This window comes from Anas platyrhynchos, chromosome 6 (genome assembly GCF_047663525.1).
Source record: "Anas platyrhynchos isolate ZD024472 breed Pekin duck chromosome 6, IASCAAS_PekinDuck_T2T, whole genome shotgun sequence".
Lineage (NCBI taxonomy): Eukaryota > Metazoa > Chordata > Aves > Anseriformes > Anatidae > Anas > Anas platyrhynchos.
This window is the reverse complement of record NC_092592.1, coordinates 5,598,192-5,625,274: the sequence shown is the minus strand read 5'-3', so window position 1 is coordinate 5,625,274 and position 27,083 is coordinate 5,598,192. Positions and strand designations below refer to the sequence as shown.

The 27,083-nt window shown below is 37.9% G+C and overlaps 1 protein-coding gene across 11 annotated transcripts in view; it reads left to right on the top strand.

The window, feature by feature from the left end:
* PCDH15 (protocadherin related 15) overlaps positions 1-27,083 on the top strand; it is an 805,380-nt gene that overhangs the window by 237,424 nt on the left and 540,873 nt on the right. Inside the window, exon 9 of one of the 11 annotated variants that reach the window (XM_072040288.1) lies at positions 26,538-26,614. The exons of the other annotated variants lie outside the window; for them this stretch is intronic. The gene's annotated coding sequence lies outside the window, so the exon portion shown is untranslated. The remainder of the gene's footprint in view (positions 1-26,537; positions 26,615-27,083) is intronic. 11 annotated transcript variants of the gene reach the window in all.

The window sequence follows — 27,083 nt, the reverse complement described above, 5'->3', positions numbered from 1 at the left end:
TTTTTTTTTTCTTTACCCTTTACCAAGGCCTTGGTAACGGCTCTTTACCAGAACCTTGCAAAATTGGCTGAAAACATTGTGTGGCACACAGACATACTAGGCTTAGGAAGAAATCATAAGGGAAACTTAATTTCAAAACTTTTTTCATGGTGTTTTTGTTTCCGTTTTTTAAAGGCTGAAATAGAAGGCACAACACAGGTGTTATCCAAGCACAAGTTGTGCTGTTAGCATGAAAGTGGGAAAATACATGGAAAGTCACATTTATATGGAAATTTGTGCTTTTAATTTGTTCACCCTTGTTTTGCTCAACTCAGTGTTGGGTGGAGCTCAGTACAGTGGCAATCCAAACATGTGTGTGCATCTGTCTTTGCAGATGCAGTTGGTAAAGACAAAGCACATGGTGTTGTATGAAGCTTATTGCTACTGCTCCTTGCCAGCACTTGAAGTGTTGATATTCTTTGCTTCGTGAGTTGTAAAATATTGCCCCATTCTGGCAAAAGGAGAGCATGGGTTTGAGACTATAATCTTTGGAAGAAGTTTGTTTAAAATCATTATAATATTTAGCAGGCATCCAATTTTCTATCATAAAAATATTAATGTTAGAACAGTAACTGATGTGAGATGCATTGCGAATACAATTACAGATATAAATATCCTGTCAAGACTAGATCTTGGAGAAGGAGCAGTATTTTATCAGGGACATTTTAAATAACACACAAAGAAAATCTGCACGCTGTGCATGTGGAGATTTATGTTTACAGGTTTGATGCATCTCCTAGTGATATCATATCCCTGTGGAGTCAGAAACTTGATACAACATCAGTATACAATTGAAAATAACTGCAGAATAGTCACTTGGACCCAAATGACTGTGTTTATCTTTTTGCTCGCTAATTGCTTCACTTAGGAAATAAATTTCAGGAGTTACTGCAGCATAGATGCCATTCAGAACCTCCCAGTCCCAATTTGGCTGTCTGTTTCCTGTCTCAGTGGATTTTAGACAAAATTTCTCTGTCTTTGTGCTGTGCTAATGGAAGAAGTGAAATTGAATCTACCCTAATTTGTCTGCCAAACGAGATGAGTTTTCTTTCAGTACCTGACGGTATTGTTATGTTTTATGTAATGCTCAGGAAGAACAGGCTGACCTTACTCCTCTCTGAATAAGGTAAGCTAAACTCATATAAAATAGTGTCTCAGGTCTATAGGACTTGGAAATACTAATTGTCTTTTACTGCTTTCTGGTTTTGACCCTTTTCCGTGTAGTTTTAATAGAATCTCCAGTTGACAGAAACCCAGAGCATGTGGGTATGTAAAGTATTTTCATGGACATGAGACCCTTTTGGTCGGTTTTTAGTTTAGTCTTGCAGTTGAGATCAGACATTGTTTTGTAAACACCCCCATGAGTGAAAAACATGTCCTGCATCCGCTACAGCTAAACCTAGCTAAAATGACAAGGGCGACCATAGGACATACTTGAAATAATAAATGTCGTAATATGGGTAAATTAATCAACTGCATCTCTCTGATACTTAATCTCTTGGTTTCAACTACCAGCTATGTGGAGAAGGAGGGAGATATGCCTGAGGAGTTGGACAGTGCTAATTCATGCTGAAGGAGCACTGCATTTTGTAGTGTGCTAACAGGTCACACTGAACAGAAGTGGAAATAAGCCTGCAGCAGAGGTCATTTTTGGAGTGACTGCAAATGCACTCCCTTAATTCTCCATTTTTCAGGGACTCAGGTATTTTTCTTTCCTTTTTTTTTTTTTTTTTTTTTTTTTCCTTTTTATTGTGTGTGCGCGCACCAATTCTTCAGGTAATCAGATCAGAAGGGGTTTTGTAATAGATCCATCTCTCGATGACTTGTTCTGTAATGCCATCAGTTTAGAGTGCTTCTTTTTGGATATGTGCTCCACCAGGATCCAAGCAGCTTACTGGCTAGCTGTGAAGTTCTAGCCCAGCTGTAAAACCTACAGCCAAATGTTTACTACATTACTTACAGGTGGAAGAATTAGAGAATAATTGTGATGCCTGCTGCACTGCAATGAGGAAAAGAAAATCAGAAGTTGCATATGTTGACCTTCTGGTCTGCTTGCAGTGTTCACAGCATCCACTCTCACCCTGATGGTACCCAGCTGCGTGGGATGATCCCTGTTCCCTCTGTCTCAGCACAAGTACAGACTCGTTCCTCTCTTTTGCCACACCAAAGGTTTTTTGTTTATTTTTTAATTTTGTGTTGCTCCCCCTCAACCGCCTGTGAAGTGCCACCATGCCCCACATTGTGGTTACTTTTGTCACTTCTTACTTTCTTCAGAAATAATAATCTTCAGGGAAGGATCTGCTCTGTGGCTTTGTCTCCCCACAGCCCTAAGAGTTTCTTCTCTGGGGTTCTTTTTCTCACTGCCTTGTAAAGCTGAGACAAACAGAAACAAAACAACAACACAAACTTTTTTTCCTCTCCCTGTTTCTTGTTTTTACTTTTTTTTTTTTTTTTTTTTTTTTTTTACAGCAGGTCTGTAGTTTCATTTGCTTCTCAGTTCCTTACTGGTTTTACTAGATATTGATCTAGATATAACTGAGTGTGAGGAATATAAGTGAATTTTCTGAAGCCCCTGAGTACATTAGGAGAAGAAACTTCACTTTTCTTGTGCTGTCAGATTGCATTGTTACAAATACTACTTTGTCTTGGATTTTTTCATGTAAGTTGCTACTCTACCTCTTTTCTGAAGTATGTATATTTGGATTGCTGTTGTTCTTATCATCTTCTGGAATGCTTTTAATTAGAGTGTGTTGTTTGCATCTACAAATAATATATTTGGAAATACCGTGTTTTTCTATGATTAAGGGGAAATAAAACGTTCAATTTCAACACCATAGGAAAATGAGGAGAACAGTTTAAACAGAACAGAGGAGAAAGTCTTAGTTCACAAAGTCTATCCCTATTGTTGAATGCAGGGGAGATGGCTGGAATGGCAATTAGTATTGGCATTCAACAATGCAGGAAGTTAAATGTATGACTTTGTTACCTTGAATTCAAGTTACTTTGCTGAACTTTTACAGGTTATCCTTGTCTCAGCTGAAAGCTAAAGACGTTGGAAATGGAGTATCTCCTATGTTAATGGGAGAAGTTTTATGGTAGGCGTGTTAGATTGTTGCTCTGTGATTTTGGAAGTTGAACTCTGATGCCTGCAGTGGTCAGGGGCCTATCTGAGCAGTACTTTGTGCCTTACAGGGGCGACTGTGGGGAAAAAAAGACATACTGAAGCAGAATTGCCTTGTTAAAAATAAAAGGATAGTTCATTCGCTATGAGGAGTCTCAGCCTTCAAATTGTCTTTCTCTACTGGTCCTGAAAATTGCTTTTGTGTATTTGATCTGAAAAGCATTCTTTCCAGGAGGTCCCATATTGCTTTAGGCAGAATATTTGAAGATGGTGAGTTTTACGCTTCTATTTGCAATCTATTTTATATCCTCACTAATACATATTGGCATTTAATCTAAAAGTCTGTCCCTCTTCCTCTGTGATGTGATTTGATTTGCCACAAGCAGGCAGGTGGATTGGGACTCAAGCAGCAAAATCTGAAAGCTGTTTCCACAAAGATCCTGGGTCTTTTCACAGTTAATCACTTTAGACTTATTAACTTTCTAGATAATCTATAAAATCTTCCTTGCCATTCCCCTTTTGGAAAAGATTAGATGTTACTTCTTCTGTGATAATGACAGTTGTCTATATAGGGTTCAAATACATGTAGATCAGCGAAAAGATTGAACATCAGTGTGGTATTCATACTATGCCTTTTGTTTCAGCGACTTATATATCTACAGTTGTTTTTAAACTTTATAAAATGAGGAATATATGAAAGGAAATGTGGCTGCAATCTAAGATTCAGGGGCTCTGTGTCTCAAAAGCCTGTAAAGAAGTATGATGCCATATTTAGATTCTGTTACCCAGGTGAATTAAGTTGTGAGATGCAAACTTCGTGACATTTCAGTAAATGAGTTATTCAATGTGGATTGATTTTTGCAATCCCTCTTTCATTTTATTTATTTTTCCTCTTTCATTGATGTAGTCATTTTAGATAAATGATTCGTAGTTCTTCACTGTCAAACAGGAGCACTGCTCCTCAAAGCAAAGAAGAAAAGAAAAAGAGACTACGGAAAACATGGAATGGTGTTGGAATATGAAGGGCACTCAGAAAGTTCCACTGGTACATTCCAGGTATTCCAGGGTTTTTATATTTATATTTATGATGATCAGTGAAATATATTCACTTCTTCAAGCAAGTTGGGAAAGTGAGTGCTTTTTACACACATAATTGAACAAAGTCTTGGGTGGTGGGTATAGACAAGATGGTCCAGGCTCTTTTAACTCGAGAAATGACACAAGTTAGAATTTGAGAAATTCCAGTTGTGTGTAAGGATTTTATTTTGTTTTGTTTTGTTTTGTTTTCCATCACGAAGGTGGTAAGACACCAGAGGCGATATGGAAACTCCCTTTTTGGAGATTTTCAAGTCTATCTGGCCAGGGCACTGATGAACCTGATCCAGTTCCCAGGTTTCTCTTGTGAGACTGCATTATGGAGCACTCGATAAACGTGTGGGCTTTTTACACATACCTTTTTGGAGGGGAAATGTGTATGATAGAGTAAAATATGACTTTTGTTTAAACTTTAGTGGGAGTGAGATAGTATTTATACATATGACATTGAAAGAGTGCTTTTAACCACAGTACAGCGTAATAGCTTTCTGAGGCTCTGGCATGACTGAGAAATAAAATAATTTGTATGATTTCCTTTTATGGATATCTAAAATGACCTCTCTGCTACCAGTTCCTGTAATCTAAAGTTAGTCACCACAGTTCTGTACCGCCTATCATCAAAGGTAAATGTTGTATGTATGGCACAGCAATTAAAGTACTGCTGTTGCTGTCCATACGTAGGATTTATCTGCCCCAAATAACTGATCGGTTTGGTGTAGCATTCACGTATAACTGGTGAATACCAGCACATGAGTGATGCTGAATGTTTGGTCTTTGAAGATATAAAGGTTACTTGCATGTGAGGAGTATTCTGGTATGCAATTCCATAGCTAATCCTGAAGCAGCCGTGACTGCAATATTTAGGATATATATATACTTTTATTTTATTTTAAACATTTCAGAAGTAACCACGAAGGTCTAGAAGTAAGCAATTTGTACTTGAGTTAAGTGTCATCAGCTGTGGAACAAAATATTTGTCTGCGCATTGCGTTTTCTACTGGAATCCAGAATCCCTTTGTGTAGGGTGCTATGCTTCACAGTTTTTATAACAGAAGGATAATTGTAATGGAAGAACTACTTCAAGATTAAATTGATTCCTTTGTCCTGGCATGTGAATGTTGTTGGGTCAGCAGCTTGATACCAGATCTGTGGGTTACATTTTGCTTTAAAGATGAAAAAGCGTTTTTAGTGTGATTTGTAGTTAAAAGTTTTTTGTCACTTGACACAGATTTATTAATATAAAATAGTGTGTGCAGATAGGCAGGCCTGTGCAAATGTTGACAAGGTTTAAGTGGAGATCTTTCAATTTATTTTTCTCTTTTCTTTTATGTTTATGCTGACATTGCACTCAACTGTAAACAGAAAATCTTTCATTTTGAAAGTAGTTTCTAACTCAGATTAACTGTCCATGAAATTTATAAATTAGAATTCTGTGAATAACATTTTTCCTTACTGTGTTCCAAATGTTCCTTCCATATTGTGTTTTTTTTTTGGTGATGTAAATTGAAAGATGACTACAGGGACCAATACAAACAAGATGGGAATAATTATTCATTAGTTTACATTAGGTCTACTGCACATTGCTTTTCTTCCCTAGTTTTTCCTTCTTTCTACTTGCCTTATACCTTACAGGGAGGAAGGAATGCACCCAGACTGGAGTTGGGGACTTTTTAAGTGTTTCTTGAAGAAAAGTGTCTATATATATACACACACTGCGTTCATCCTTTTTGTCTCTGAATCTTCCTTGCACGCATTTCCCTTATCTTTGCACATACAGTTGCTTTCAGATGTACTTTCTTATTGAGAAAAATAATTTGTGGGGCAAGTAGCAGGTTAAGACTTCTATTTCTGTACCACAAGGACTCTACTTTTTACTGATTTATTTTAATGTGAGAATATCAAGTGTGCTTGACGAGAGAACTGTCTGTGTCAATTCTAAGGACGCTGCAGGAATTACTGCTTTCAGAAGTACGTACCTAACTTGATTTTTTATTTTAAGTTTACTTCTGCTGGAAATTATTTTGTGGAGAGGATAGAGCACTTGAAGGAAGTATCCTGAAAATAGCTTTTTTGATAGTAAAGAGCCTCAACCATAAGTACATGGAAATAAAAACTGGCATTCTGTCTTTTCTTATAAAATCATTTTCTAACTAACTCTCTCCTTTGTGTATATCGCTAGGGTCAACCATTTGTTATGGGTTAGTGTCACGTATTTGGATTTAAAAATACAAGAACAAATACATCCCGTCATTCTGATTTTTGTCATGATGTGTTATCAGAAGGTCTAGGCAACCTAGTTTAATAAAATACTCTAACGAAATGAAGAATATAGCTTTTAAATGCATGAAGCTTTACATGCTAGGTTATTTGTAATGCTAATTGGCTGTACTGAGGGGTAGTGCTAAGACGAGCTTGGATTTCTAATATGAATATGTCTCGGTAGTGTGAATTGGTGGGAGAGAAGGCAAATCTTGTAAGCTTCATCTTCAAAGTTTTGGGTAGGGTAGGCTGTAAAGCAATAGAAGTAAATATGTTGAAGGAAAATGAAAAGTACAATGAAAAAATTTTAAGATTATTCATTTTGAATTAAAATAAAAGTATGTCCTTATTTTTGTGAACTTGTTTAAGATTTTCACTTGTGGCATCACTTTTGGATATATTTTTGATTTTCCGGTGTTTATTTCTCTGACATTATTCTTCTCAAAAATGCTGAGATGTAGTAGAATTTGCACAGAGACCCAATCTATTTCTTCCTTTCAGGAAAGGTCTTTAAAATTTAAGTAGGTGAAGAGGCAAGTATTGACTTGTTAGTTGAGAAGGTCTGTTTTTCTTAAACATTACTCTGTAGGTGGTTAACATTTTGTAGCAGGACTACCTAATGCCAGAGCATTATAATATTACTGTGTTTCTCCTTCCTAAAACTGATGCCTAATTGTGTTTAGCAGTTGCAGGTGCTAATTAGGGAGAATCTCTTGCATGTTGAGAATAAGGAGTTCGGGATAGTCTGAAGACTTTCACAGACTTCTAGAAGTAATATATTTCTTGGAAGTGTTTGTAAGGTTATTTTAACTGGAAAAGGTAAAGAACTTTAAATGTTTAATGTTACACTTGAATGTATAAATGTGCAATAGGTGTAAAATTCTGGCTGTGAAGTCATTGATCTACAATGTGAAAATACTTTTTTGTTGTTGTTTTGTTCCTGTCTGTTTTTGTGTGTGTGTGTGTTTTTTTTGTTGTTTTTTTTTTTTTTTTAACTTTAAATGTTTTTTGGACAGTGCTGCCTGAAAGCATCCCAGTGTACTGAATGAGGAAAGTTTCATATTTCTGACCTTTAAAACAAGCTTCATGGCATTGCTGGAGCTGCTTTTATTTCCTAGAGCTAAGTATGTCGAGGTAACAAAAATCTCTTCCCCACCTTTTGCTGTTGGGGGTTTAGTATTGTGGGTCATTTTAATTCTTGCATAATTTTTTAACTCTGGCTTAGAAGCCAGACAGGATAAAAGTATGATTCATTAGTGCTCTCAAGTGTGAAAATCAAACACTGTGCAGAATTTAAATTTGAGCACTCTAGATATTGTGTATAATTAATCCCATGCGAATGCCAGACAGTAGGAAGTTTGAATGTGTTAATTATCTATAAAGTATCTTTCATTTCACTCAGTAAATGTAAGGTGACTTGCATGTTGCAGGCATCCTGAACAATCTCAGGATGTAAAGATTGAAAGTTCAATGGGAAATGGGCACTGTAGTGCTAAGAGGAGAGAGGCTTTCTTTGACACAGTTTTCTGTAAAATTATAAATACTCTGTTTTCTGGACTCCCAGAATGGCAGTGTGTTGTGCTAAGTCAGGGTCTAACTGTGGTTCCCCCTGCAGCTCAAAAATTTTCAGTGGATTTTACTACTTTCTGCTCCACTGCCTTATGCAAATACTTCATAGTACCATTTTTCATAACTGCTCAAGTGGGCATTTCTTCGTTGTTTCATGTTAGGAAGGCTGAGTTGTGTTTCTACATGCAATTCATGTCATTCTCTTGATTTCCAAAATGCAAGAGTATAGTTTGTGCTGGAGGCGTTGCAGCAAATTTGCTTTTCTAACCTAGGGGTAGTTTTCCATGACTTCTTAGGGGTGCTTTTTCCGAAGAAAACACTGCTGTGTTGAAGAAGTAGAGGCTTACTGAAAAATGCCAGGCTAGCTGTTGATTGGAGCAGCTGAACCTCAAACAGGGCAGTGCTGTGGGACTGAGAATGTAGGAGAGGCTGCAAAAGAGGACCAAGGAAGGTATGTTTGCCATGAAAAACTCTAGTCTAAACCTGTGCAAGACATTTTAACCCTGACCTGTTTGAAGGCTGGAGCCTGGAGGTCCACAGTCATCTTATAACTACATGCTGCAGCTCTGGGACTAAGGAAAAAAAAAAGTCATTTTGTTAATATCCTTGGGGCAGTAAAATTCAATTTTTGTCTCTTCTGCTAAAAAGCATTATGCCTGCCCTGAAGAAAGCTTTGTTTGTTCTGAAATAAAAGGGAGAACTTGCAGAAGTTATTGAATTAGCTTTCTAAATATTAGGAAATAAAGACTGTGTGGTTTATAACCCTCTTGACTAAAACAGACAACCATGAAAACATGCAAGCAATGATCTACTTGTAGCATATTCACAAGGTGAGATCTCATGGAGTCAACTCCTATATTCTAATTCTAGAACACAGGATTTGTGCTTTACAACTGTGATTTAGTTTTTACCCTGCTGTTCACAACTGGTTGATGCAGTTAGGTTTCAGGTCTTTGCCTTAGAAGTTGTATATATACGTATGAAATACACATTATTAGTTTTAAATTGTGTTGTTAAAATTATTGTAAGACTCATACTGCTGTCAGAGAAAAATTTAGAAAGATACCACAAAGCGTTGTCATTGTACAGAGAAGCATTTCTTATTGTGAAACAAGAATTCCAGGCAATAAAACTGATTCTCCATTAGGCTCTCAAGTTGATCAACACGTTGCCAAAGCAGGGAGCTGTAAATCTGTCCCAGAAGGTTGCTGAGATCAGGAAAGACCTGGAAACATCTGGCAGAAAAGTGCATTCCAGTCTTCTGCATCTGCCTCCTGCCCTGACCAGGCTGTGCTGTATGAAGGCTGGAAGTTGGCTTTTGAGCAGTTGAACATTTTTAACTGTTTTGTTGTTGTTGTTTTGATTTTTAAGAGAAATTACACCGTTCCATGAAGAATAACAGTATATTTCTTAAAATGACACAGGCTCACCAGTGTGGTTTAGTTTTAAATTCCAGTGCTGTTCTGGGGGAATGCAGAAACTGCTTGTTTCTGCAGTTCTGGCCATAGAGAAATGCATCAAGGATGATGCAGGAATAGACAAAAAAAAAAAAATCCTTCTAAATTTAAGATCCATTTGTACTTTCCAAGTGTTTTTAAATACAGTAGTATATAGGTTAAAAGACCATAAGCAAATACAGCATGTAGAGTCTTTTACTTGGAATAAACTTAGAGGTTTTATATTAAATTTCTCAGATGCTTAGAAGATGGATTAAGAAAATAACTCTATACATTCCCTGACCTTATTTTTTTTCATAATGGCCCTTTACTAGCTGTGGTTAAAGGTGCCCTCAGCAAGAGGCACCTTGTCCGTGGTTCACTACAGCTCCTCTTGCGTGCAATAGCCTCATTTTAACTCTAGGTCTGTTTCAGCGCAGTCACCCCAGAGATGCCTCCTTTGACTCTTCAGTTTGATTTTTAGAATTAAACCTGAGCAGGGTTTAATATCCATGTGGGATATGTGATAGACTTCTTTTTCAGTTCAGAGTTCAGAATAGAAGTGCTAAATTTTAAGCTTAGTATTTGCTAACTTAACAATGGAAGTGTAAGTATTAAAGAGCTGGCATCAACAATACAGTACTTAATTCCTGGAATACAACAAAATGGATAAAGTAGATCAGTGCCTGTGGACATGGAAATATTTTGTAGTGAAGTGCAAATCTGTATTTTCTGTTCACACGTGTTTACTGCTGTGTATGTGCTTTCAGTTGTCATTTTTCACATACCCTTTACAAGCGGCCCACAAATCCCCATGCATTTTCAGACAATTGTAGAAAATAGTTGTTACAATATTATGCCATCTAGAGTCGTATAATTGTTCTGAAAGCAGTAACTGTTTATTAACAAAAAGTAAATAAAATGTTACTCAAGAACTTCTGCCAAGGAACTAGGCAGAAATGAAGGTCTGCGAGGCAGTAAACGCTGTAAGGCGTGCCAGCAAGTTTCCCCAGAACAGCATCCTGGCATTTGGGCTGGCAGCAAATCGCTCTTGCCAGATAATTTATGTCTTTTTAGTAAACATTTGCAGTGCGATATTACAGACTCTGAAAACTCTTAAAGAGAAGCACCGGTTAACCATTGTTTCCTAGGCTTTATAACAGCGTGCAGTAGTTGGTGGTGCTCCTTAGCCTGCAGTCTTGTTACTGTGTTGTCAAACTGCTCGATCTTTTAAGAGCATTTTTCCCTAAATAAAGTTAAATTCATTATTTAGAAACAAAGATAAAACTAGATGCCCCATCTCCACCCCCAATATAAAACAAAACACCCCAAACTTAGTGTGTTTTGGATTTTATATTACTCAACTTTCCCCCTGCTCTGAAACAGTCTGGAGGTATAACATTCTTTGAAATTGGCACAAGGGTGTTAGAGCTACAGCTACCTTGAGTAAACTTGGTTGCCTCCTTTTGCTCTGTTGAATATTTAAAGGAGGCATTAAAGTTCTGTATACAGCATTTTTTACTGTGTACTAATGATATTTTCTGATACTGAAATTCTGTCAGTGCGTATATGAATGGAAGCTATTGCTGTTTTGGCATGGGAATGGATGTTAATGTTAATTAGTTGATCCTGTGCTTACAAGGCTTCCTGAGAAGGCTGGAAACAAATGTTACCTCCCCCTGTGCTGCCTCTTAAAATTGGTTGCAATAACTCTAAGTCAGAAGCTGAGTCAATACTTACTTGCTTTTTTTCCTTGAACTGTATCCTGAAGGAGCTCCTTAGAATAAATTTTCCAGTAAAGCAAGAAGATACCCATACTCCCTTGCTTCGACCCCCAAAAAGGAGGAAAAGGTAAGACTATTCTGCATCCTTACAAAAACAAATACGTAAAAAATGCTAAAGTTGCTGCCGGGATGTAAATTATTATGGGGATAAGGCACTGTTTTCTAGCACTAGGATCCTGACTAAGCTTCCCCTGCACCAAGGTGCAGTCTAGACATGGGTTGGATTTTGTTTTTCTGCTTCACTCCTGATTAGTGTCTCTAATTCATTATCTCTAATTCATTATCTCATCTTCAGAATGATGGGATCATTAGGCCAGATTCTGCAGGTGCTTTTACTTGGCTGGATCACAACGAGGTGAGACCTATGGGGTGCTCTGAGGTCATCATGCAACATAATGCAGTTGCTCTGATAGCAGAGGAGAGTCACAGTATCACCGAAGGGATTTTAGGCTTGTACATCTTACAAAATGAGTCTCTAGCTCTTTGCGATCTCCTGCTTTCGATGTACTTTTCTCAGAGACAGTAAATATCTGCATATTCCCTCTAGCAGATGTTCTGTCTCTTTTTTTTTTTTTTCTTCCTTCTAAATTCTTCCTCAAGCACACGGCCATTGGGAAGCAAACCTCAGGGCTGATGAGCCGTATGGAGCTCACTGGGGCTGATGCAACTCCAGTATAAATGTGAGTGCTTATTTCCGATTTCCAGCAATAAACCTGCTCTGCCTTTTCAGTCGTCATCTCATCTGAATTGTGTTCTCCAATGGAGAAGAGCTTTTGGGGCTAGCACCTTGTATTTCCTGTATAATGAAGTGTTTTGCGTTTATCCATCTGTTTAGGTACACCTGAGAAATTTCTTCAGGTTTATCCTTGAGTGAAGGTGTCGTGTGGGGGAGCAGAGACAGATTTATCCTCTTTTGTCTGACATTTTATAACTCTCTGTTCCGAGAATATAAAGTTTGACAGTTTGACCATGAATGTCTAACTTAGATGCCAGGAATAACAATGTAATTATGCAGAAATAATGAAGATAAAAGCAGATCACCTCTTTAAGATTGCAGGTCTGTATCAAATAGAAGGACTGAATGTGAATCCAAATTTCTGGTTTTGTTTGTATATATAAATACAAGAAAACTTGAACAGGCTGTTGTTTTGCAGGTCATTGGCAGGTGGGGCTCCTCATGATAGATTAGAAACCTTTATTTCTAGGAGGAAGTCCTCACTTTTATCTTGGTTTTGGTGTTTAAAAAAACATTTAAATAACAGGGAAATATAGCTGGACAAGGCAAGTGCACTTGAGTTGCAATTTGTTTTTTCATGAACAAAAGGCAGACACGGTTTGTTTAAGTGTGTTGTAGAAAACATAGGAACAGCTGAAGCTGTTCTGCACAGGCTTTTCTTTATCAATCAAGATATTTGGGTAATACAGAGTTTTTTGTTTTTTGTTTTTTGTTTTTTTTTTTAATTCAGTGCAAATGTAGGTTAATTTTTCTGTGAACTACTTTTGCTTACCCAAAAGTTGCTGCTCATCCTAGGCAGTAGGCACACATGGTCATTCAGAAGTGTTTTCCTCTTCTCCCCTGGACTGATCTCTTGCTCTCCACTGATAAATAATGAATTTAAGGAATTCTTGGTGAGAGCACTCGGTCTGTGATACAAGTAGTACTTTCTGACTTGATGCTTGAAGTTACTGCAGAGTATGTTAGATTGATCCTCAGCTGACTTTACTCAGAAAGTTAACTTTTTTCATTCTCACAATGTTTGTCTTTCTACACGGCTTGTCATTAGTTGAAAACAGCACTCTGTAGAGCTAACAAGACATTTCTAGGCTAGCTAGTCATCTGTTTGTGAAACTCAGAATCACGAAATAACAGCCAAAGTTAGTTTTCAGCACACTATAATAATCTCTCTATTTTTTATCACAGATTTGAAATGTGTCAAGGCAAGACACTTTCATAAACTCCTGATGTCACAAAGTTTTCAGCTTTCCTCTGGCATAATAAGCATTCAAATTTACTTCAAGAATATTTGCATCTGACACTTTGGATGCTTCTGCAGACCGCATTCTTCCCTCCGTGGAGACCTGCCTGTCGCTGCTGGCAGTGCAGAGAGCAAGCAGCTTGCTTGTGAGCTCACTCCGGCAGCCTGTCCTTGGCCATGCCAGGAGGATTGCTGCTGCTGCTCACAGACACGGCTCCAACATCCTGATGAACCAAAGCACTCCTCGTGCATAACCCTGGGAGGGAATTAAGCTTGCCATTAGGCCCTCTTCATTTTGGTGCAGTTGGGTGCAGTGCTCTGAACTGGTGCTCTGTTTTGGTGTGTGTTTGTGATACGAGTAATTGGGGGGAGGGGATTGTATACATATATATTGCAAAGAGGATAAATATTTTTACGAAATTAAGTGAATTTTCATGAAACAAATGACTCAAATGATTAAAAAAATATCAGATGCATGACACAGCTCATCTTACTAACACACCGTTTGGCTATTCTGTGTATTTTTCCAGGCATTTGGTGCAACCAAACTGAAAATGAGAGGTTTTGTCATATACCTAACCCTTCTCCAATGCCAGTGTTACATGTAGTGCCCCCAGATATGTCCTGAAATATTTTTTGGAGGTGGAAGAGAATAGCACTCAGAAGTTTTAGCAGGTTGCTCTTACGTATAGATGCTATTTTAAAGATGATATCCATTTCACTCAGTATGAGGGGCTTCGATGCACTGAGACCAAATTCAGATCATGCTGTTGTGTAGGACTGTTGTCCAATTTAGCTAGAAATTGCAAAACATGGTGTGCATGAAACAGAACTAGAAGACCACGTCTGTCATCACTCCTGAGCACCACACTGATAAAATGGGTTTTCTCCCTCCTCCAGTACTGCAAAGTCACTACAGAGGGTGGGTGGCTTGCCTAACCTAGACTATGCAGTTATTTTCTGTTCCATGGTTCCCGAGTTGTAAAAACACTCAGAAATGCACGTAACCTTAGCATGCTACAGCTACTACTTTGAAAACTGGAACACTTCAAATTGAATGTTGAAACCGGTGGAATCCTTATTGCTCTTTCTATACCTTTCCTACTGTTCATCTGTGCTCTGTCTCAGTCTGTCTAGTGGAGAAAGCAGCTCCCCATGTCTTGGGAAGGTCAGTTGGTGGAAAGATTTGGACACTGTGCTACCCTACTGCTGTACTGGTGGTGAGCATCTCAGCAGCACTCAAGGGAGTGTGCACTTCTATGCGGCAGTTTCTCGGTGTTGTGCAGTGAACAAAATCTATAATCGCACTCTAAAGAAAACAGATTAGCTTTATTAGTAACCTAGCCTTGTGCAGCCCGTAAAATTGTTGAGGAAGAGGTCCCGTGGAAACAGAACTATGAAGCCACGCATGATATCACAGGAAACATACCCAAAAGAGACAAAAAAAAGGTTGCACAGGTGGCCGTGCTGTGGCAATACTTCTCAGGGGTTGATGTTTTATCCTTATTTGTGCTATTGTAATTTCATGTACTTCACTAAGAATCAACTTGACTGCTTTAATAGTCATTGCTAAATGCACCTAGAAAACTCGTAGATGTCTTTTTGTACTTTGTAAAAGTGCAGAGTAAGTGGATTAGTAATCTTAGTTCAGTTTCATTACTTAATTCCATTTTACTTACTGTTTTGGAATTACATGATAAAAGTATGCTAGATTTAGCAGCTGTGATGACAGTAATCCCAATGAAGATTTTTTTTGTTTAAATTCTGTAGCACATTATGATGATGAATTAAAAATTGGCAGTCTTATTCAAGGGTTTTTATGCTAAAATTCCAAGCCCTCGGTGTCTGACTTTAATGCTGAAACGTGGTTGCTCAAGCAGTTTTTATTTCTCAGGCTTTATAGGTGGTATTTGTCTTTATTTCCTGTCAGTTCTGAGTAGTGGGTTGATATTAAAAGTATGATCCCACCACTGGGAAGGAATACTCTTTAAATAAATATGCTGGAACACGAAACTTTTATAAAACATGGATCCTATTTTTTAAAACTCCTGCCTGGCCAATTATTCCTTAATCTAAACTGGTACAGAAGAGTAATTCGATAAAATACATTTATTTTTATTTGTACCTGTTGGATTTTAATCAGGATTAAACTAAAACCTAGTCCATGACATTATCTATAGTACAAGTTTTTGTATCTCATATGGTTATCTAATGTAGGAACTTTTCATGCAATGATTTGATTGCTGATTATCAATCAAGTTACTACTACAAAAACTTCTGCTAGAAGAGTTTCACTAAGTAATTCTCATACTGCATTAATTCATGTTCCAAGTTATTTTAACAAATGCACACATCGCAATCTAGATAGCATTTTAATGAAAAATGTTCCCATTGGTGTCCGTCAATTGTTTTTGTTCATTTGTGTTACTCTTCAGCAAATAATTGGCCTCGATCTTCTCTTGACCAGCATTTTGAACATCAGCTTTCCTCTGTCCTGAAGGGTCACTTCAGTAAAGCCTTCAGCAAAGGAGCACTTTACTGAAGGGTGAAGTAAGCTGCTGCTTCTTTGAGAAAAGATGTGGATTCCGACTTTCATATAGTGACACATCCAGCCTAAGAGACAGAATTAAATGTGAACTACTTCAGCCAAGGCAATATTGCTGATGTGAACGTTCAGGTGCCCTTAAAGGTATCTGAGGGAGACATTGTGTGTGTTGTGGCATCTACTGATGTTGGATGTAGCTGAAGTGATGTTCTGCTGGTGTAAGAATTAGGAAATCCTTATCCGGTTCTTAATGCAGGAGAGTGGTCAGGCAGTGTGGGAGGATGAGATCCATGGGACAGGTTTTGTGAGAACTTCACTTTTCCTGCTGCAGTTGTCCCCAAACTTAGGTTGGGCTGGGAAACCAGGGTTATCCTTAGCATGAATGGGTGACATGTCCCTTAAAATGTTTTTCACCAGTAAACTGTAGGAACACCTTTTAGTGAAATATAATCCCAGAGTTTATTAAATTCCTGATGCTTGTTATAGGACCACTTTTGTACCCCTGAGTTCTGTTACTGCATTAGACCCCCCCTACTTCTTGTTTGACCTGTCCACTTCTTGGTTTAAGGCAGTCTGGAAGATTTTGTGATCTGGTGATCTGTCAAGAGAACAGTCCTGTGAACACATGGGAAAGGTTTCATGTCTAAAATTGCTCAGAACTTAGGTGGAGTATGAACAGAAACATGAGCCAGACAGCCTCTGTATTTTCTAAGCTTTATGGATGCAGTTTCAAAAATCAGTTTCCAATTACACCTACATGAGTAGCTTAAACTAATTTATTCTAAACATTTCTTAATACTAAAGTCTGTATTGGCCTCCCTTTTTTGCCTGTCAGATAAAGAGTTTATTTGAACAAAATTCAAAGTTACAACAGTGCCTTTGGAGCATCTACTTTCATTGCTGCCGTCCCCTTTGCTGGTAAAAGCTTTTATATATTTCACCATGCAGCTGATGACAATTAAAGCACAGGCTGCTCTGACCTCTACAATTTCCATCAAAGTTCCCAAATCACTATACATTCAGTTTTTTTCTTCCTGCTGTTCAGTAACTTAGCATTTACATAAATGCTCTATTTTCAGCACCCTCCTAGCACCAGCTGCTGACAGAGGACCACAGGAGCTCTGATGGGCACAGCAGATAAGGTATTTTCTCTCGTGTCCTCTCCTCCTGACCTCACGTAGCAAGTGGTTTTCAGCAGTGGAAAATGCAGTGCACTCCTCCAGCCAGCACTCTGCTGTTTGCTGAGACAATGCAGGTTCACTAAAAGGCTTGCTGTGTACACAGCACTGTGTATTTGTTTAGTCGAGGCACCGGGTAAAAAGGAGCGTTACAGTCATTGTCACAGCTTAAGCCTTGAACTCTCGTGTGCTGCGTCTGTATTTCATCGGGAGGTCATTCAGCTGGTGGCACGGGAACGCTGCTGCTGCAGAGAACACGGCTGTGAGACGGGAGGCACAGAAACGGCTGGGAACAGCCTGCTGGTTGCTGTCATTTCTGAAGAGAGATGGGAAACAAATTCAGCCTGAGAGACTCACCTGGTCTCTTTTCTCTTTTCTTGAAGAGCATCAAGACAGAACACACCTTTGTGCTTCTCATGCAGGAGGCCCTCTGAGGCCATTGCCCAGGTCTGGGAATGTGGATGGCGTAATGGGAGATCTTGGCTCTCTCTGCTTGTGCTGGAAGGTCCTCCGTGTTGCGAGCAGCACCGTGCAGTGCTGCTGGGGGCAGCGGTGTAAGATCAGAGGAGAGCGATCTCTTTGGGTTTATTTAGAATGAAGAAGTGCTCCAGCGGCGCACTGAACAGGCAGGAGAAGGTGGCTCTTCACAGCTGGGTGGTGGATTCCAGCTAAAACTTGTATTTCATCTCCTATAGACTGGGCCCTTTTGATTCTCAAAGGGATGGGGGAAATGACAGGCTCGTGTAGATCTTCAAAACAACAAAGAAGAAAACAGTGAGTTTTAGCGTGGAATGTGCTCTGCAACCTAGGCATTGACTACAGGCAAGTTTTATTTCCGGGAATAGCTGCCATTTCCAGAAATCAGTCTCTGGAAGAACATGTAAAGAACTTTGAAAGTGATAGAGGATGTGCTGCTATCTTCATACTTAGATCAGTCAACACTGGTTTAGAACATTTTTATGTAATTCAGCTTAGTAAAATAAGACATCCTATTTATTATGAAGAATAAAAAGGAAATTAGATCTCAATATATATATATATATATATATATATATATATTCTGACCCTTGCAATTGCTTCTTTCTTCTTCTAATACAAGAAAAAATAAGGATAAAACTGTCTAAATGATACCCAGATCAGGCGTGACTGTTAGAAAGTCTGTTTGCTTACAAAGTCTCTTTGGTAAGCAATGTTAGATATGTATTGACTTTTAGGTGTTTAATCATTTGGATTATGCCTGTCTTTTGTGAAAACAAAATTGCTCAGTTGAAGTCCATTTATAAATAACAAAAGAGAGAGAAATCGCAGTCCTTTTTAAGAAGCCTGCGGCACTTGTTGGAATAACACTCTTCTGTTAGCTTCAGAATAATTCTACAGACAACAAAACAGTGAAGTACACTGCAAAATGGTATTTCTTGCTTTAATAGATTTTTATTTACGAGACAGTATGGCCATGTGAATGGTTTGATTACTTTGCAAAGGAAAGCAGAGCTTAAGGAGAAGAGCATAATGGCATTAACCAGAGGATGTGTTACTGAACATCCTCTAGATTACACACAAGGACATTACATTGAAGGAATTTGGCAACTGAGGATGTGGAATGATGACTTACAAGAGTTTTATCAGCTAACTTGTTTGACTGATGGCTAATGTATAATACAGCGAGTGCAAATGGTGTGCAACACAAAGGAAATGTTTTCCTCAGTGATTTAGGGCTTTGTTTTCCAGCACATAGCATGATTCTTCAATAGCTTAGCAAAGAAATACAGCAAGCTGCATTTCTTGGAATGTGCATCTCCAGCAGCTCCTCCATGGTGTTAGATTTTTTGTGTGTGCCTCTCTTACTCTACAGGATGATAAAATGCTAGTCTTTGATTTTATCCCTGTCCACGTTCATGCTCGTGCTCTCCTCAGTTTACAACAGAGGCAGGTTTGAAGCTGACTTGGGACTCACAGAAGGCTTTCAAAATCTTGCTAGGCTAAGCCTGAGGCCAGAACTGGGAGGAAATATGTTATTTCAGTAGCTCAGAACAAATAAGGTAAAAGGAGTAACTAAAAATCGTACCAGAAGTCTCATGTAGCCTTAAAAAAAAATCCTGTCATCTTTACATCTGCAATTCTTCCATTATTCATTTACTTGACGTGTTACAGGTTATATGGCTATGTACCCAGGAGAACTGAGTTCAGATCGTTTTTGGCTAGTGTAATCTCTTCCCCACACTTTGTCTTTTTGGCTTGTCCATCTATGAATTACCACCATTGTTGCAACTAGTTTAACTTAGTCCCACTTAGTAGTGGCAACAGTAAGAAATCACTTCTGCGAGTGCTTGCATGAGTCAGAAACTTTTACAGTGGGTAGCAGCTAAGTTTGTTGGGAGCAGTAGGGTGAGCCTTTACTTCTGTAGCCATACTTAGGGTTCATTATCCATGTAGCCTGCTGAACTTATCTGTTGTGAGGCAATAAATAAAATTGCCATTGAGATCTATAACTTTATTACTAAATTTATATTTATCATTTGCAGAGATTTACAGATATGCCTTATGTATTGTCTGGACCTTCAGAGATCCTTGGGTGTTTGTGTCTAAGTACTTGATTTTAAGTCTGTAACTGTAATTGTGTTATCCTCTTCCTTTCATATCATTTTTTTTATGTTTATGCGTAAAACTTAGGAAGATTTGCATCTAACTTGCATAATTAAAACTTCAGCTACTAAATTCTGTCTGCATCACTTTGAAAATTAATTCCAGAGAGTCATCTCTAATGATAGAGGAATACTTCTTGCATGATTAGATAGCTTTAGGCACAGAGGAAAAACCCTTTAATTAGTTGGAGAAGATAAGTTGGTGCATCTGAGTTATTGCAAGGTACTTACCTTTACTACTATTTGTCTTTGGCTGCAGGTGCCACTAGCGTGGAAAAAAAAAATGTTGTGGAAAATATTCAGGAAGTAATTTCCTTAAGAATAAATTAGTTCCCTAATTCAAGTATTTTATGATGTTAATATTTATGTATCTTAATACACATTTGAACGTCAAAATTGCCTCTTTTAGCACTGATGGCTAGACTGACTTGTGTTTATCTGTTCTCAGAATAGGTGTCCTAGTTATGCCTATTACTTGATCGTTAACAATGGAACATGCTGCTTTCAGATACAGTATTGGCCACTGAGCGCAGTCTGTTAAGTTCTTTTATTTCAGTACAGGCTGCCTAATAATCTTGTTTGCTTTATACCAAATGTTCTATTACCACAGCAATGGCATTGTTTGGTCCTTGCAATCTCTTAAAATTTGGGCTCTGTTTTACGAACTCAAACACATAGTGAACTTTTTAGGGTTGTTTTTTCTTTTAAAAGCACTGCAAGAGCAAGGTAGGAATCCTCATCAGTTTAGAGCTTCCTGTCACGTTTTTATACACTGCTTAGAACATAAATCAGTTGGAAACGTATCATTCAGAAAACCATGGCCATGTAAAGGACTATATATAGTTTATATAGACTTGATATGAAAATCTCTGAAGGAAAGATGCTGCCTTTGGAAAGGCTTGATTAGCTGCCTGTGCTTGCAGTACGGTATGTTTTGTAAAATCTGTACATAGAACAGTGAGTTTTGCAAATAATTCCAGTCAGCCTTACAACAGACTTATTCTGTAACATTCTTAAGGTGTTCTGGTAACGCAGACATGCTGCTAGCCCTGTTTTTATGTACGCCTTTTTCCCCCAAAATTTATTTATTTATTTATTGATAGACTAAACAAGAGTGATGGCTGTACTTACTGTTTATGACTGATGTATATCATAGTTTACTTACTGATTATATTCTATCTGAATACAGAAAGATAAATAGGGGCTCATAAGAAGATCAAAGAAGAGAGATGGTAGTGACCAATTTTAAGATGCTGCTAGATCCAGTACTGAAAGGGAGCTAATGGGATGTAGGAGAGCTGTGGAGACATTCCCTTCCTGGAACACACCACCAACACTGCCAAGGGCAGAGCATCCAAGATTCGAGCAGCCTTTTGGCCATCTGACTTGTGGATGGGGCCTGCCCCCCAGGGGGTTTTGGATAGAAGTCCACTGAAGGGCTCACCCCATACTTAGATGGTTTACAGGCTCCCATGGTCAACATTGTTCTCTGTGACTGAATCTTGTCCTAATGAGAAACCTCCCTGATTATTTGGACACATAATGCTAGAAAAGAGAACACAAGAAAGCAATCCCTGGGTGCTTACTGGATCCTGTATCTGTTACTACTGCAGTGATGTATAAGGGTGATGGAAGGATCAGAAGAAATGCAGGATTTCAGGCACAGGAATCTTGCCTGGTGGGGCATAAAGGTGCTGTAAATCACTGAGCTGTGCTCTTTCTTGCAAATCCCGTCTCCTGTGTTTATTAACTCAATAGCAGTGTGCTATTAAGCGTTCTTGCTAGGTACCAGCATCAGTAGTGACAGTGGCAGAAGCTGCCAATATTTATTTTACCAACTCCTGATCTTTTGGTGGCCTGTGTAATGTAGATCCAGTGCTTATTTGTCTAATATTGTACTGCTTAAAGCATTTTGGGAATCCCTCTTCTGGGTGATCCTGATGGGCAAGCAGCAACAGAACTGATGCTGGTCTGAGCAGGGCAACCAGAAGTGCAACAATTTCCTCAGGTGATTCTAGTATGCTCTGGGAAGCGTCTTGGCTCCCAGCCAGGCCTTCGGATACTGGAAATCATACAGAAAGCCACCGTGCATCAGGCAGACACATCACAGGATCTTCTAATTACCGGCTGCTTCTCCCCTGTGCCCTGCATCAGGCAGAAACCTCAGCCTGCTGGGGTCATCTCTGCACCCTCAGCTCTGGACAGGCCCTGCTTTCCACTCTGTGCAGCTACTGTTCAGGGGCTGAGTTCCTTAGTACTCTGTATTTCATACCCAGTGAAGGGATGAATTTTATTTACTGCCTCAAGAGCTGGTTACCCCATGTGTGGATAGATATATTCATGGTGTTCTGAGAAAGACTTGCTCGGTCAGTACCCCTGCTCTACCAAGATTTGTTTCTTCTAGCCAAGCAATAGGTTATCTAGTGATGAAGGGGAGGCTACATCAGTATGCTTAAAGGATGTAAAAGGTAATTATGTTCAGATTTTTCTAATGTAGTGATTTATTAATTTTTTTTTTTAGTGTAAGATGTTGCACTTCCTCATCCCCTCTTTTAATGTCACTTTTTTGGCCATCCTCAATAAAAATAACGCGTTCTTCACACATCTCAGAAGGAACAAGAATTTTGTTGAGTTTTAGCTGCAGTCATCTTAGTGTTCATATTCGTATAATGCTTTAGAATCACAGTACTTCAACAGATACTTTAACATAAAAAAGCCACCAAACAGCATTCTGAACTAATCTCTGTTAAGTGATATTGATCTAGGGAGAGTGCTGTTAATATAAACATCTATATTGCTTTATTTCCTACAAGCCTTTGAAATCCTCATTTGCAGCTATAAAAGAAATAGATTTTTATCTAGACCATAGCTGACAGGGAATATGCTATGTTTTAATCTCATCAGGAAAAAACGTTTAAATATTTACGCTTTTGAATTATTTTGATTAGTTTACTTTTAAGTACCGATACGTAAAATACATTCTAGGACTTAAGTGAATTTACATTGGAGAGAAATGGCAGTAGCCTAAGGAAGGAAAGAAGAATCGAGATCCCTGTACTACCTGTAGAGGTGGTTCTCAGGTTCCACGTGTATGAAAATGTTTATTTGATTTTGCAGCTAAAATCAACAGAAATTCAAACAAATATGCCAAACTTTCTTGGATCTTGTTGGCCTTAGTTTAATAAGAAATCTTTTTAGTTTGAAACTGTTTTTGCTTTTCAGCAAACCCCATACTGAAATGGTGGCATCTATTCTGGAATCAGTGTTGAACTGATTTATCATTTGTTTGTCCAGTACTGTTTTTGTATCATGAAAGAAACCTCTGTGTTAAAGTATCTGAAGGAGAAGCCATTCTAATACAGTTGCTTCCAGTTGAATCTCATTTTGTATATTCATTAGGACAAAAGTCTTTACCTTTTGATTTGTTTTGGAAAGCAGCAGTGCACTCAGATTTCTTCTGAATTTATCAAAACACAGCCATGTCTGTAGCAAACAAATTAGAGTTGAAGGTCAGAGTCTCAATTCTGCAGGAGTTATGACATATCTTTAAGAGCTGAATGTTACCAGCATTTAGACTCACAATAGGAAAAATATACTGAGAGGAGCTGAGTCAATATGCTATGAGGAAAGTAAATAACTTGACAAAATAAGTGAGCATTTCCTTTATATTAGCTTTAGTCTTTTTTTTTTTTTTTTTAAGGTTTAAATCTCAGTGTGTTAAAATATGTCAGACTGAGAATACAATGTTTCAAAGGCAGTAATACTAAGGCGGAGATTTAACTTACTTATGTCTGATTCTTTTATGATGATGGTCATATCTGGGTAACCCAAGACTGCATTATTTATCAGATGTTAAAGGGAAGGTGTGTACTACTTGTACAAAAATGTGTGACGGAGTACATTTGTACAAACTGTACAAAATGAGACTTTGGCTGGTCATTCAAAGACAGCCGGAAGCCCAGGTGGGACAAAATCTACTCCCGTAACTCATGTTAGTCATCACCACACTGACATTTAAAGAGAGAAATCAAAAATTACTCAGCTGTAGCGTAGGGGGACAGTGTTACCTCTATTAGCATGTCTTAAGGGTTGTCTCTATTAGTGCATGAAGAAAAAGTTTGTTTTCTGTTGCTTTGGTTTTGAAATTAACTGGCTACAGCTTAGCCACAGTGGTGTATGCAATAAACTTAAAAATAAGGTCCGTAGATCAGTAGGTAACTGAAGACAGTATAGTTCGTTTCTGTTACACTTAAGGGCTAAAAATAGCATAAATTATTTTTATGAAATGCAGTGAGAATGAATGCGTAAGATCTGTGAATCTCAGTTGTCCCAAGGCAGACTCTCCTTTCACCTAGGGAGCTGTTGATCAGTAAAATCAACTGGCAGAGCACGAGTCTTACGTGTTACAGAGCATTTGAAGCAACTGCTCTGTAGGTGAACAGTGATTTGAGACCCACTGAAGGGCAGGAAACTCCTGCCCCTGTATTTTGTGGAGGTGAACAGATGAACTAAAGAGTATCCAGAGAAGACCAAGGAAGCCAAACAGGGATCCATTATGCAACAAGCTGTGGTGACTCAGTTTTAGATGGTGGTATATGCAGAAAATAGAAGTGGACTTACAGCATTGAATTCTCTTCAGATGTCAGATGCATTCTGTACGAAACAATAAATCCATTTCTTAGCGTTTTAGGTCCCTGGTTCAGGGTTAGAGGTAACGTCCTGGATAATTGTAGGCAAGTGTGTTGTTACTGATAGCTAGCTCTAGTGATCCTTTTACATGTATAAGAAGAAAGCTAGCTTTGGAATCAGAATGGAGAAAAATTGCTGCTCTCCAGGAGTTTAGGTTTTCATGTAGTTTGTTATATACGATCATACCTTGCTCTGATCATATATTTTTATTATGAATATATAGGCACCAAATACAACTTGTTCTTGTTAGTACATCAGTGTTGTTTTTAGATTTTGTTACACCTTTGTCAGCAACTGGTAGTACTGAATTTCAGTAACAAAGTTAGCTTGAGATGCCAGCTCAGTTGTTAATAGATATTAATAGGTATTAATAGATGTTAATAGATATTCTTCTCCTTGTGTGATGTGCATTGATCATACATTAAGAAATGCATTTTTACCAGTTCCAGATTTGTCCTCTGTAACATTATTTTTAAACTTAAATTTGAATACGAAGGTAATAAGATGACAGCAAAATTAAATATGATTAGGTGAACTGCTGTGCCAGTTATGAAAAATCAAAAAAATAGACTCAGATGTAGTAAGCAATTCCATTATATTAACGCAAAGTATTTTGATATTGTTAAAAATGAAAATAAATTCAAAACATTTAAACTCACAGAAAAAAAAAAATATTTTTTTTTAGATCTAGCTTTTAATATTTTTGAAAGGAAAATGGATGTGCATTTTCAGAGCATTTGTCTGATAACAGCAAAAATATAGCACAAAAAATATCACGAGGCTTGAAGGGAAATACCAGTTTCTTTGTTATACAGTGCTTGTTGTTTTCTGGACTTAATATGACTATTTTAAAATAATTGTCTAAAATGACCACAAAAAAACACCCCAAGCTGTGCTTGCCAAAAGTAACTATGGGATGCACACATTAAAATGGCTGTCATGGGAACATTATACGATTCTTTGAAAGTTTATCACAGTCTTGCTGTACTTGAGGTTCGCTTATCTGAATGACAAAATATGTTACTTCCCTGCCTTTCACAGGAGCCATGAGAGTGAAGCCATGTGTAACCAGGGCTTGTTGGGGAAAGAGAGGCCACACATGTAATTAAAATATTACCTTTTGGTAACATGCACCCAATTACGAAATCTGTTTTTTGTTCTTATGTTCTGTATTTGACATTTCAAGTCCAAAATCCCCTTTTGTCTGTAGCAGGCTATTAAATACTGCTCAGGCAGCAGTAAGCCCCCCCCTCGGCAAGGCCTGGGCACAAAATGGCGGCCAGGTGCGTCCCAACGCCTCAGGAGCCAGCGGTGCACTTCACCTACCTTGCTGTCCGTAATTATTTCCTTGTGTTATTTATTGCTTATACAAGAGCAAAACAAACTCTTTTTCTTGTTTCTTATGCAAATGGTACTCAGCCTTTCTGCATGCAGCCATCACATTTCAGGGGATAAGACTGTAAGAGTACCATAACATTCTTACCCTGTCACAGCATTTCTTATTTTGGAACCACAGTCTCAAGGAAAAAAATGACTGTGAATAAATAGATTTTTTTTTTTTTATCTTGTTATTGAAATCCTCTTATTAAGGTCCTAGTTTCAAAATTGTGTGAACTGGAGTCATGTATTTACTATTGAATGTGTAATACTGTTTAATTCAGTCTTGATAACTACAACTTTAAGTATTGTCTATGTTTATGAATGTATGAAAAATGGAAGAAGTAGAGTTCTGACAGTGATACATTGATGTATTTTTGAAATCATACACAAACACAAGTAACCATCAATCTATTCATGCATCAGTTTTTAGATTTATTGAGCCTACTTACTGAAAATGTTGAATGTAGTCATGGTACCATTTTTTCAAAAAAGTGTATTTTTATCAATGTTTTTATCACTTAGCCGTGCTTGTTTTGTTAGTGTTGTGGTCAAATGATTTCAGAAAATTAATTTTTGGAGTTTTTTCCCTAATGGTGATATCAAGGCTGTAACTTTGGAGGAAGAGGGTAGAATACGTTCAAAAGCATTAGTTATAAATCAAACTGATTTTTCATCTAGAAAGCTTTGATTTATGAATGTCAAAATAACTTGAAAAATTTGCTGTAATCTATCTCATATAAGTGAATTAAAAAATAAAGAAATGTATTCACGCTGTGCACTCAAGGTAAAATCTTGATGTGTTAGTAATCAACAATATTTTGTAGGAAGATGGGAATGTAATTCAGCAGTTATATTTGGAGCAGCTGTTGTTCAGCTGTTGGACAGAGGGACTGGAAAAAAGGTAAGAAAAAATTGTTCTTTTCACGGGAAGGCATGTTTTCAATTAGATGATTTTTTTCTTTCTAGCTTGATGAAGCAAAGATTCACATTGATTTTACATTGTTAACAGTTGGACAGATAAAACAGGCAAACTGATTAGGTAATGTAACTAGTATGGTATAATATTAAATAAAGTTAGTGTAACAGTTTAAAATAGGAGTCTCCAGAGATGTAAAAAATGTGTCGTATCATATCTTGTGCATGTACAAAAAATAGTTCCACAATCTGGACTAAATTTATTATTTTTCATTGATTGCCTCATTCTGTTGGAGGACATTTCTGGCAATAAAGCAGTAGAGCTGTCACATCTATCATGATGTGTCAGAGATCTGTCAGGTCGATGGCTTTTTTTGAACTTTGCTGTTTCAGAAAAATGTAGCTGAGCATTATAGGCAGAAGTTTGACATTTTCAAGATGAAAATCCAGCTTCT